At 41.1% G+C, this 13263-nt stretch overlaps 1 pseudogene; it reads left to right on the forward strand.

Annotated features, from left to right (window-relative positions):
- The first annotated feature begins 11910 nt into the window (after positions 1-11910).
- Positions 11911-12897, forward strand: LOC115893632 (annotated as a pseudogene).
- The last annotated feature ends 366 nt before the right edge of the window (positions 12898-13263 follow it).

Raw genomic sequence — 13263 nt, forward strand, 5'->3', positions numbered from 1 at the left:
GTTTTGTTTTTATTATTATACTTTAATTTCTAGGGTACATGTGCATAACGTGCAGGTTTGTTACATATGTATACGTATGCCATGTTGGTGTGCTGCACCCATCAACTCGTCAGCACCCATCAATTCATCATTTATATCATGTAAAACTCCCCAATGCAATCCCTGCCTCCTCCCCCCTCCCCATGAGAGGCCCCAGTGTGTGATGTTCCCCTTCCCGAGTCCAAGTGATCTCATTGTTCAATTCCCACCTATGAGTGAGAACATGCGGTGTTTGGTTTTCTGTTCTTGTGACAGTTTGCTAAGTATGATGGTTTCCAGCTGCATCCATGTCCCTACAAAGGACGCAAACTCATCCTTTTTTATGGCTGCATAGTATTCCATGGTGTATATGTGCCACATTTTCTTAATCCAGTCTGTCACAGATGGGCATTTGGGGTGATTCCAAGTCTTTGCTATTGTGAATAGTGCTGCAATAAACATACGTGTGCATGTGTCTTTGTAGTAGAATAATTTATAATCCTTTGGGTATATACGCAGTAGTGGGATGGCTGGGTCATATGGTACATCTAGTTCTAGATCCTTGAGGAATTGCCATACTGTTTTCCATAATGGTTGAACTAGTTTACAATCCCACCAACAGTGTAAAAGTGTTCCTATTTCTCCACATCCTCTCCAACAACTGTTGTTTCCTGACTTCTTAATGATTGCCATTCTAACTGGTGTGAGATGGTATCTCATTGTGGTTTTGATTTGCATTTCTCTGATGGCGAGTGATGATGAGCATTTTTTCATGTGTCTGTTGGCTGTATGAATATCTTCTTTTGAGAAATGTCTGTTCATATCCTTTCCCCACTTTTTGATGGGGTTGTTTGTTTTTTTCTTGTATATTTGTTTGAGTTCTTTGTAGATTCTGGATATTAGCCCTTTGTCAGATGAGTAGGTTGCAAAAATTTTCTCCCATTCTGTAGGTTGCCTGTTCACTCTGATGGTAGTTCCTTTTGCTGTGCAGAAGCTCTTTAGTTTAATTAGATCCCATTTGTCAATTTTGGCTTTTGTTGCCGTTGCTTCTGGTGTTTTAGACATGAAGGCCTTGCCCATGCCTATGTCCTGAATGGTACTACCTAGATTTTCTTCTAGGGTTTTTATGGTATTAGGTCTAACATTTAAGTCTCTAATCCATCTTGAATTAATCTTCGTATAAGGGGTAAGGAAAGGATCCAGTTTCAGCTTTCTACTTATGGCTAGCCAATTTTCCCAGCACCATTTATTAAATAGGGAATCCTTTCCCCATTTCTTGTTTCTCTCAGGTTTGTCAAAGATCGGATGGCTGTAGATGTGCGTTATTATTTCTGAGGACTCTGTTCTGTTCCATTGGTCTATATCTCTGTTTTGGTACCAGTACCATGCTGTTTTGGTTACTGTAGCCTTGTAGTATAGTTTGAAGTCAGGTAGCGTGACGCCTCCAGCTTTGTCCTTTTGACTTAGGATTGTCTTGGCAATGCGGGCTCTTTTTTGGTTCCATATGCACTTTAAAGCAGTTTTTTCCAATTCTGTGAAGAAACTCATTGGTAGCTTGATGGGGATGGCATTGAATCTATAAATAACCTTGGGCAGTATGGCCGTTTTCACGATATTGAGTCTTCCTATCCATGAGCATGGTATGTTCTTCCATTTGTTTGTGTCCTCTTTGATTTCACTGAGCAGTGGTTTGTAGTTCTCCTTGAAGAGGTCCTTTACATCCCTTGTAAGTTGGATTCCTAGGTATTTTATTCTCTTTGAAGCAATTGTGAATGGAAGTTCATTCCTGATTTGGCTCTCTGCTTGTCTGTTACTGGTGTATAAGAATGCTTGTGATTTTTGCACATTAATTTTGTATCCTGAGACTTTGCTGAAGTTGCTTATCAGCTTAAGGAGATTTTGGGCTGAGACGATGGGGTTTTCTAAATATACAATCATGTCATCTGCAAACAGGGACAATTTGACTTCTTCTTTTCCTAACTGAATACCCTTTATTTCTTTCTCTTGCCTGATTGCCCTAGCCAGAACTTCCAACACTACGTTGAATAGGAGTGGTGAGAGGGGGCATCCCTGTCTTGTGCCAGTTTTCAAAGGGAATTTTTCCAGTTTTTGCCCATTCAGTATGATATTAGCTGTGGGTTTGTCATAAATAGCTCTTATTATTTTGAGGTAAGTTCCATCAATACCGAATTTATTGAGCGTTTTTAGCATGAAGGGCTATTGAATTTTGTCAAAAGCCTTTTCTGCATCTATTGAGATAATCATGTGGTTCTTGTCTTTGGTTCTGTTTATATGCTGGATTACGTTTATTGATTTGCAAATGTTGAACCAGCTTTGGATCCCAGGGATGAAGCCCACTTGATCATGGTGGATAAGCTTTTTGATGTGCTGCTCAATCCGATTTGCCAGTCTTTTATTGAGGATTTCTGCATCGATGTTCATCAGGGTTATTGGTCTAAAATTCTCTTTGTTTGTTGTGTCTCCGCCAGGCTTTGGTATCAGGATGATATTGGCCTCATAAAATGAGTTAGGGAGGATTCCCTCTTTTTCTATTGATTGGAATAGTTTCAGAAGGAATAGTACCAGCTCCTCCTTGTACCTCTGGTAGAATTCAGCTGTGAATCTACCTGGTCCTGGACTTTTTTGGTGGGTAGGCTATTAATTGTTGCCTCAATTTCAGAGCCTGCTATTGGTCTATTCAGGGATTCAACTTCTTCCTGGTTTAGCCTTGGGAGAGTGTAGGTGTCCAGGAAATTATCCATTTCTTCTAGATTTTCTAGTTGATTTGCGTAAAGGCATTTATAGTATTCTCTGATGGTTGTTTGTATTTCTGTGGGGTCAGTGGTGATATCCCCTTTATCATTTTTTATTGCGTCTATTTGATTCCTCTCTCTTTTCTTCTTTATTCGCCTTGCGAGCAGTCTGTCAATTTTGTTGATCTTTTCAAAAAACCAACTCCTGGATTCATTGATTTTTTGGAGGGTTTTTTTGTGTCTCTATCTCCTTCAGTTTTGCTCTGATGTTAGTTATTTCTTGCCTTCTGCTAGCTTTTGAATGTGTTTGCTCTTGCCTCTCTTGTTCTTTTAATTGTGATGTTAGAGTGTCAATTTTAGATCTTTCCTGCTTTCTCTTGTGGGCATTTAGTGCTATAAATTTCCCTCTACACACTGCTTTAAATGTGTCCCGGAGATTCTGGTATGTTGTATCTTTGTTCTCATTGGTTTCAAAGAACATCTTTATTTCTGCTTTCATTTCGTTATGCACCCAGTAGTCATTCAGGAGCAGGTTGTTCAGTTTCCATGTAGTTGAGCGGTTTTGATTGAGTTTCTTAGTCCTGAGTTCTAGTTTGATTGCACTGTGGTCTGAGAGACAGTTTGTTATAATTTCTGTTCTTTTACATTTGCTGAGGAGTGCTTTACTTCCAATTATGTGGTCAATTTTGGAATAAGTGTGATGTGGTGCTGAGAAGAATGTATATTCTGTTGATTTGCGGTGGAGAGTTCTATAGATGTCTATTAGGTCCGCTTGGTGCAGAGATGAATTCAATTCCTGGATATCCTGGTTAACTCTCTGTCTCGTTGATCTGTCTAATGTCGACAGTGGAGTGTTGAAGTCTCCCATAATTATTGTATGGGAGTCTAAGTCTCTTTGTAAGTCTCTAAGGACTTGCTTTATGAATCTGGGTGCTCCTATATTGGGTGCGTATATATTTAGGAGAGTTAGCTCTTCCTGGTGAATTGATCCCTTTACCATTATGTAATGGCCTTCTTTGTCTCTTTTGATCTTTGATGGTTTAAAGTCTGTTTTATCAGAGACTAGGGTTGCAAACCCCGCTTTTTTTTTGTTCTCCATTTGCTTGGTAGATCTTCCTCCATCCCTTTATTTTGAGCCTATGTATGTCTCTGCATGTGAGATGCGTCTCCTGAATACAGCAGACTGATGGGTCTTGACTCTTCATCCAGTTTGCCAGTCTGTGTCTTTTAATTGGAGCATTTATTCCTTTTACATTTAAGGTTAATATTGATATGTGTGAACTTGATCCTGCCATTATGATATTAACTGGTTATTTTGCTCGTTAGTTGATGCAGTTTCCTCCTAGCCTCGATCGTCTTTACATTTTGGCATGCTTTTACAATGGCTGGTACCGGTTGTTCCTTTCCATGTTTAGGGCTTCCTTCAGGGTCTCTTGTAAGGCAGGCCTTGTGGTGACAAAATCTATAAGCATTTGCTTGTCTGTAAAGGATTTTATTTCTCCTTCACTTATGAAACTTAGTTTGGCTGGATATGAAATTTTGGGTTGAAAATTCTTTTCTTTAAGAACGTTGAATATTGGCCCCCACTCTCTTCTGGCTTGTAGAGTTTCTGCCGAGAGATCTGCTGTGAGTCTGATGGGCTTCCCTTTGTGGGTAACCCGACCTTTCTCTCTGGCTGCCCTTAAGATTTTTTCCTTCATTTCAACTTTGGTGAATCTGGCAATTATGTGTCTTTGAGTTGCTCTTCTGGAGGAGTATCTTTGTGGCGTTCTCTGTATTTCCTGAATTTGAATGTTGGCCTGCCCTACTAGGTTGGGGAAGTTCTCCTGGATGACATCCTGAAGTGTGTTTTCCAACTTGGTTCCATTTTCCCCCTCACTTTTTTCTTCTTTCCTGCCATTTCTTTCTATACCCCTCCATTTTTTCCTTCTTTCTGCAATAGTCCTATGATATCTTTTCTTTCTGGAAGGAAGAAGGAAGGAAGGAAAGAAGGGAGGGAGGGAAGGAGGGAGGGAAATGGAAGATCAAAGCTGCAGTGTGGGAAATCTGTAACATGGATGTTTTTAGCCAGGTGCCAACCACTGTCACTGCCTTTTTAAAATTTCTCTCAAGTTTCCTTATTTCTTTTTTTTTTTTTTATTATACTTTAAGTTCTAGGGTACATGTGCATAACGTGCAGGTTTGTTACATATGTATACTTATGCCATGTTGGTGTGCTGCACCCATCAACTCGTCAGCACCCATCAATTCATCATTTATATCATGTATAACTCCCCAATGCAATCCCTCCCTCCTCCCCCCTCCCCATGATAGGCTCCAGTGTGTGATGTTCCCCTTCCCGAGTCCAAGTGATCTCATTGTTCAGTTCCCACCTATGAGTGAGAACATGCGGTGTTTCGTTTTCTCTTCTTGTGATAGTTTGCTAAGAATGATGGTTTCCAGCTGCATCCATGTCCCTACAAAGGACGCAAACTCATCCTTTTTTATGGCTGCATAGTATTCCATGGTGTATATGTGCTACATTTTCTTAATCCAGTCTGTCACAGATGGACATTTGGGTTGATTCCAAGTCTTTGCTATTGTGAATAGTGCTGCAATAAACATACGTGTGCATGTGTCTTTGTAGTAGACTAATTTATAATCCTTTGGGTATATACCCAGTAGTGGGATGGCTGGGTCATATGGTACATCTAGTTCTAGATCCTTGAGGAATTTCCATACTGTTTTCCATAATGGTTGAACTAGTTTACAATCCCACCAACAGTGTAAAAGTGTTCCTATTTCTCCACATCCTCTCCAACAACTGTTGTTTCCTGACTTCTAAATGATTGCCATTCTAACAGGTGTGAGATGGTATCTCATTGTGGTTTTGATTTGCTTTTCTCTGATGGCGAGTGATGATGAGCATTTTTTCATGAGTCTGTTGGCTGTATGAATGTCTTCTTTTGAGAAATGTCTGTTCATATCCTTTCCCCACTTTTTGATGGGGTTGTTTGTTTTTTTCTTGTATATTTGTTTGAGTTCTTTGTAGATTCTGGATATTAGCCCTTTGTCAGATGAGTAGGTTGCAAAAATTTTCTCCCATTCTGTAGGTTGCCTGTTCACTCTGATGGTGGTTTCTTTTGCTGTGCAAAAGCTCTTTAGTTTAATTAGATCCCATTTGTCAATTTTGGCTTTTGCTGCCGTTGCTTTTGGTGTTTTAGACATGAAGTCCTTGCCCATGCCTATGTCCTGAATGGTACTACCTAGATTTTCTTCTAGGGTTTTTATGGTATTAGGTCTAACATTTAAGTCTCTAATCCATCTTGAATTAATCTTCGTATAAGGGGTAAGGAAAGGATCCAGTTTCAGCTTTCTACTTATGGCTAGCCAATTTTCCCAGCACCATTTATTAAATAGGGAATCCATTCCCCATTTCTTATTTCTCTCAGGTTTGTCAAAGATCAGATGGTTGTAGATGTGTGGTATTATTTCTGAGGACTCTGTTCTGTTCCATTGGTCTATATCTCTGTTTTGGTACCAGTACCATGCTGTTTTGGTTACTGTAGCCTTGTAGTATAGTTTGAAGTCAGGTAGCCTGACGCCTCCAGCTTTGCCCTTTTGACTTAGGATTGTCTTGGCAATGTGGGCTCTTTTTTGGTTCCATATGCACTTTAAAGCAGTTTTTTCCAATTCTGTGAAGAAACTCACTGGTAGCTTGATGGGGATGGCATTGAATCTATAAATAACTTTGGGCAATATGGCCATTTTCACGTTATTGATTCTTCCTATCCATGAGCATGGTATGTTCTTCCATTTGTTTGTGTCCTCTTTTATTTCACTGAGCAGTGGTTTGTAGTTCTCCTTGAAGAGGTCCTTTACATCCCTTGCAAGCTGGATTCCTAGGTATTTTATTCTCTTTGAAGCAATTGTGAATGGAAGTTCATTCCTGATTTGGCTCTCTGCTTGTCTGTTACTGGTGTATAAGAATGCTTGTGATTTTTGCACATTAATTTTGTATCCTGAGACTTGGCTGAAGTTGCTTATCAGCTTAAGGAGATTTTGGGCTGAGACGATGGGTATTCTAAATATACAATCATGTCATCTGCAAACAGGGACAATTTGACTTCTTCTTTTCCTAACTGGATACCCTTGATTTCTTTCTCTTGCCTGATTGCCCTAGCCAGAACTTCCAACACTATGTTGAATAGGAGTGGTGAGAGAGGGCATCCCTGTCTTGTGCCAGTTTTCAAAGGGAATTTTTCCAGTTTTTGCCCATTCGGAATGATATTAGCTGTGGGTTTGTCATAAATAGCTCTTATTATTTTGAGGTACGTTCCATCAATACCGAATTTATTAAGCGTTTTTAGCATGAAGGGCTGTTGAATTTTGTCAAAAGCCTTTTCTGCATCTATTGAGATAATCATGTGGTTCTTGTCTTTGGTTCTGTTTATATGCTGGATGACGTTTACTGATTTGCAAATGTTGAACCAGCCTTGCATCCCAGGGATGAAGCCCACTTGATCATGGTGGATAACCCTTTTGATGTGCTGCTGTATCCGGTTTGCCAGTATTTTATTGAGAATTTTTGCATCGATGTTCATCAGGGATATTGGTCTAAAATTCTCTTTTTTTGTTGTGTCTCTGCCAGGCTTTGGTATCAAGATGATGTTGGCCTCATAAAATGAGTTAGGGAGGATTCCCTCTTTTTCTATTGACTGCAATAGTTTCAGAAGGAATGGTACCAGCTCCTCCTTGTACCTCTGGTAGAATTCAGGTGTGAATCCATCTGGTCCTGGACTTTTTTTGGTGGGTAGGCTATTAATTGTTGCCTCAATTTCAGAGCCTGCTATTGGTCTATTCAGGGATTCAACTTCTTCCTGGTTTAGTCTTGGGAGAGTGTAAGTGTCCAGGAAATTATCCATTTCTTCTAGATTTTCTAGTTGATTTGCGTAAAGGCGTTTATAGTATTCTCTGATGTTTGTTTGTATTTCTGTGGGGTCGGTGGTGATATCCCCTTTATCATTTTTTATTGCGTCTATTTGATCCCTCTCTCTTTTCTTCTTTATTAGTCTTGTTATCGGTCTGTCAATTTTGTTGATCTTTTCAAAAAACCAACTCCTGGATTCATTGATTTTTTGGAGGGTTTTTTGTGTCTCTATGTCCTTCAGTTCTGCTCTGATCTTAGTTGTTTCTTGCCTTCTGCTAGCATTTGAATGTGTTTGCTCTTGCCTCTCTAGTTCTTTTAATTGTCATGTTGGAGTGTCAATTTTAGATCTTTCCCGCTTTCTCTTGTCGGCATTTAGTGCTATAAATTTCCCTCTACACACTGCTTTAAATGTGTCCCAGAGATTCTGGTATGTTGTATCTTTGTTCTCATTGGTTTCAAAGAACATCTTTATTTCTGCTTTCATTTCGTTATGCACCCAGTAGTCATTCAGGAGCAGGTTGTTCAGTTTCCATGTAGTTGAGCGGTTTTGATTGAGTTTCTTAGTCCTGAGTTCTAGTTTGATTGCACTGTGGTCTGAGAGACAGTTTGTTATAATTTCTGTTCTTTTACATTTGCTGAGGAGTGCTTTACTTCCAATTATGTGGTCAATTTTGGAATAAGTGCGATGTGGTGCTGAGAAGAATGTCTATTCTGTTGATTTGCGGTGGAGAGTTCTATAGATGTCTATTAGGTCCGCTTGGTGCAGAGATGAGTTCAATTCCTGGATATCCTTGTTAACTCTCTGTCTCGTTGATCTGTCTAATGTTGACAGTGGAGTGTTGAAGTCTCCCATTATTATTGTATGGGAGTCTAAGTCTCTTTGTAAGTCTCTAAGGACTTGCTTTATGAATCTGGGTGCTCCTGTATTGGGTGCATATATATTTAGGATAGTTAGCTCTTCCTGGTGAATTGTTCCCTTTACCATTATGTAATGGCCTTCTTTGTCTCTTTTGATCTTTGATGGTTTAAAGTGTGTTTTATCAGAGACTAGGATTGCAACCCCTGCTTTTTTTTGTTCTCCATTTGCTTGGTAGATCTTCCTCCATCCCTTTATTTTGAGCCTATGTATGTCTCTGCATGTGAGATGGGTCTCCTGAATACAGCAGACTGATGGGTCTTGACTCTTTATCCAGTTTGCCAGTCTGTGTCTTTTCATTGGAGCATTTAGTCCATTTACATTTAAGGTTAATATTGTTATGTGTGAACTTGATCCTGCCATTATGATATTAACTGGTTATTTTGCTCGTTAGTTGATGCAGTTTCTTCCTAGCCTCGATGGTCTTTACATTTTGGCATGTTTTTGCAATGGCTGGTACCGGTTGTTTCTTTCCATGTTTAGGGCTTCCTTCAGGGTCTCTTGTAAGGCAGGCCTTGTGGTGACAAAATCTATAAGCATTTGCTTATCTGTAAAGGATTTTATTTCTCCTTCACTTATGAAACTTAGTTTGGCTGGATATGAAATTCTGGGTTGAAAATTCTTTTCTTTAAGAACGTTGAATATTGGTCCCCACTCTCTTCTGGCTTGTAGAGTTTCTGCCGAGAGATCTGCTGTTAGTCTGATGGGCTTCCCTTTGTGGGTAACCCGACCTTTCTCTCTGGCTGCCCTTAAGATTTTTTCCTTCATTTCAACTTTGGTGAATCTGGCAATTATGTGTCTTGGAGTTGCTCTTCTGGAGGAGTATCTTTGTGGCATTCTCTGTATTTCCTGAATTTGAATGGTGGCCTGCCCTACTAGGTTGGGGAAGTTCTCCTGGATGATATCCTGAAGAGTGTTTTCCAACTTGGTTCCATTTTCCCCCTCACTTTCAGGCACCCCAATCATACGTAGATTTGGTCTTTTTACATAATCCCATACTTCTTGCAGGCTTTGCTCATTTCTTTTTCTTCTTTTTTCTTTTGGTTTCTCTTCTCGCTTCATTTCATTCATTTGATCCTCAATCGCTGATACTCTTTCTTCCAGTTGATCGAGTCAGTTACTGAAGCTTGTGCATTTGTCACGTATTTCTCGTGTCATGGTTTTCATCTCTGTCATTTCGTTTATGATCTTCTCTGCATTAATTAGTCTCGCTGTCAATTCTTCCACTCTTTTTTCAAGATTTTTAGTTTCTTTGCACTGGGTACGTAATTCCTCCTTTAGCTCTGAGAAGTTTGATGGACTGAAGCCTTCTTCTCTCATCTCGTCAAAGTCATTCTCTGACCAGCTTTGATCCGTTGCTGGCGATGGGCTGCGCTCCTTTGCAGGGGGAGATGCGCTCTTATTTTTTGAATTTCCAGCTTTTCTGCCCTGCTTCTTCCCCATCTTTGTGGTTTTATCTGCCTCTGGTCTTTGATGATGGTGACGTACTGATGGGGTTTTGGTATAGGTGTCCTTCCTGTTTGATAGTTTTCCTTCTGACAGTCAGAAGGATTGTCTGTTGGTCTGTTGGAGATTGCTTGAGGTCCACTCCAGACCCTGTTTGCCTGGGTATCAGCAGCAGAGGTTGCAGAAGATAGAATATTGCTGAACAGCCAGTGTACCTGTCTGATTCTTCCTTTGGAAGTTTCCTCTCAGGGGTGTCCTCCACCCTGTGAGGTGTGGGGTGTCAGACTGCCCCTAGTGGGGGATGTCTCCCAGCTAGGCTACTCAGGGGTCAGGGACCCACCTGAGCAGGCAGTCTGTCCGTTCTCAGATCTCAACCTCTGCGTTGGGAGATCCACGGCTCTCCCCAAAGCTGTCAGACAGAGTCGTTCGCGTCTGCACCGGCCCCCGCTGCTTCCCCTGTTGGTCTTCAGCTGTGCGCTGTCCCCAGAGTTGGAGACTACAGAGACAGGCCGGCTTCCTTGAGCTGCTGTGAGCTCCACCCAGTTCGAGCTTCCCAGAGGCTTTGTTTACCTACTTAAGCCTCAGCAATGGCGGGCGCCCCTCCCCCAGCCTCGCTGCTGCCTTGCGGATAGATCGCCGCAGATTGCTGTGTTAGCAGTGAGGGAGGCTCCGTGGGCATGGGACCCTCCCGGCCAGGTGTGGGATATATTCTCCTGGTGTGCCTGTCTGCTTAAAGCGCAGTATTGGGGTGGGAGTTACCCGATTTTCCAGGTGTTGTGTGTCTTAGTTCCCCTGGCTAGGAAAACGGATTCCCTTCCCCCTTGGCTTCCAGGTGAGGCGATGCCTCGCCCTGCTTCATGTCTCGCTGGTCAGGCTGCAGCAGCTGATCAGCACCGATTGTCCGGCACTCCCTTGTGAGATGACCCCAGTACCTCAGTTGAAAATGCAGAAATCACCGGTCTTCTGTGTCGCTCGCGCTGGGAGTTGGAGACTGGAGCTGTTCCTATTCGGCCATCTTGCTCCGCCCCCCCAAGTTTCCTTATTTCAACAAACCCCTTTATTTCCCCACTCCCAACAATATTAGATACAATTAATATTCCTGGGAATTTATCAGCCAGTAGAAAAGTTGGTCTTATTTATAAATTATATTCTCACCAGAAGACTACTGGCAAAAACACACATTTCTGTTCTCGGGGTGATTTCCAGCTGCAGTGTTTTTCACCTTTGTGCAACTATATTCACATCTAAAGTATTGTATAATACAGTGTGTCTATGGGGTATAGGAATAAACATATAAAGAACAAATTAATAAAGCATAAGTTTTTATTGTGGGTATGGTTTTCTAAATATGCACCATGGAAATTACTGATACCAAATAAGCCAGTTTAAGAGTTCTGCTAGATTTCTTGTCATTCTTCATAGCTAGTTACCCTCAGGTTTTTGTATATACTGTCATGTTTGGTGGGCAGGTATCAGTGTCTGTCTTTCTGTGATTTTGTACGTTGACCTGTATAATTAAGGTCTGCTTTGTCTTCAAAAAAGACTGACATCTCACTATAACTTAACCTTCATTTTTGAAATTCTTTCCAGGTTTTGTATGGGGTTTGAACAAATGAGTATATTATTGTCCAGAATCCCAGAGGAAGACTCAGGTCTCCCTCTGAGTCATAAAGCTAATTTGTCTTCCAGTCAAAGAATGCTCAGTCCATGTCTAGATCTGACTTTGTACTCAAACTTTGGCATTAGTTTTCTAATAATAAAACTAGACATAAAATTAAGCTTGTTGGAGAGGTTTTGAGCTAAACATTTATAAATTTAAATTTTCCTTCTACGGGTGGTCAGCTACTGCTTTTGTCATTAATGGCAAGATGTTCCACACCAACACCACCATTTTCTACCCAGATACCTTTTTTCTGACAGGCATCCCAGGACTTGAGGCTTTCCATGGCTGGATTTCCCTGCCCTTTTGCTCTGTTTACTGAATGGCTCTGCTGGGCAATGCTACAATTCTACTGACAATCTGGTCTGAGTGTACTCTTTGGGATCCTATGTTCTACTTTCTAGCCGTCTTATCAGCCATAACCTAGCCCTCTCAACATCCTCAGTGCCTCGTATGTTAGGCATCTTCTGGTTTGATGCACATAAAATTGGCTTTGGAGCCTGTGTAGCCCAGATGTTTCTGATACACACCTTCACAGGAATGGAGTCCACTGTGCTGCTGGCAATCGTCTTTGACTGCTATGTAGCCATCTGTACACCACTCCACTATACCTCTATTCTGACACCCCAAGTGTTGGCAGGCATTGGTGTGGGCATTATATTGCGCCCAGTCCTGCTCATGTTGCCCATTGTCTACCTAAACCATCATCTGCCCTTCTGTGAGGCTCGGATTATTGCCCACTCCTGCTGTGAGCACATGGGCATTGCAAGTTGGCCTGTGCTAGCATTCACCTCAATGTGATTTATGGGCTTTTTGTGGCTTCTTTTCTTATTTTGGATGTCACACTTGTTGGAATCTCCTATACCTGCATTCTCCAAGCTGTTTTCCACCTCCCATCTCAAGAAGCTCGTCATAAAGCACTGAGCACGTGTGGCTCACATGTTGGGGTGCTGTGTGTTTTCTATACACCCTCTCTCTTCTCCTTCCTCACCCATCGATTTGGCAAAAAATTCCCCATTATGTCCACATTATTGTTGCCAACCTCTATGTGGTCATTCCACCTGCCCTCAATCCTATTATCTATGGTGTGAGAACCAAGCAGATTTGTGAGCATGTGGTCCATACTTTCACTTCAAGGTCTCTTATTTCTTTACTTCTTGAGGGTGTGGATATGGCTGACAAAAGTCAATTTTGAGATTTCACTAGGTAATTGTTTTGTAAATGAATTTCATATCAAGATATTCTGCAAATCGTAAAGGAATAAAATTTGCACTTATCCTGTGTAAACTAAAATAATACAAAGATTCTTAAAGTACAACTCTGCATGACAAGAATTACTAGGTATATTATTAGGAACAGTGACTGATGGGTTGGATTGCCTGTAAATCAATCTTTGTGAGTGAACATTTTGATAGCTGCCTCTCGGATCTGTTTGGTCTTCACTCCATAGACAATAGGGTTAAGCAGGGGTGGAGCAAGCAGGTAAAAGTTGGACAGAAGAATGTGTACATAAAGAGCAACACTGAAGCCATACCTGTGTATAAAAGATATTAACAATGTG

This window comes from Rhinopithecus roxellana, chromosome 15 (genome assembly GCF_007565055.1).
Source record: "Rhinopithecus roxellana isolate Shanxi Qingling chromosome 15, ASM756505v1, whole genome shotgun sequence".
Classification (NCBI taxonomy): Eukaryota; Metazoa; Chordata; class Mammalia; order Primates; family Cercopithecidae; genus Rhinopithecus; species Rhinopithecus roxellana.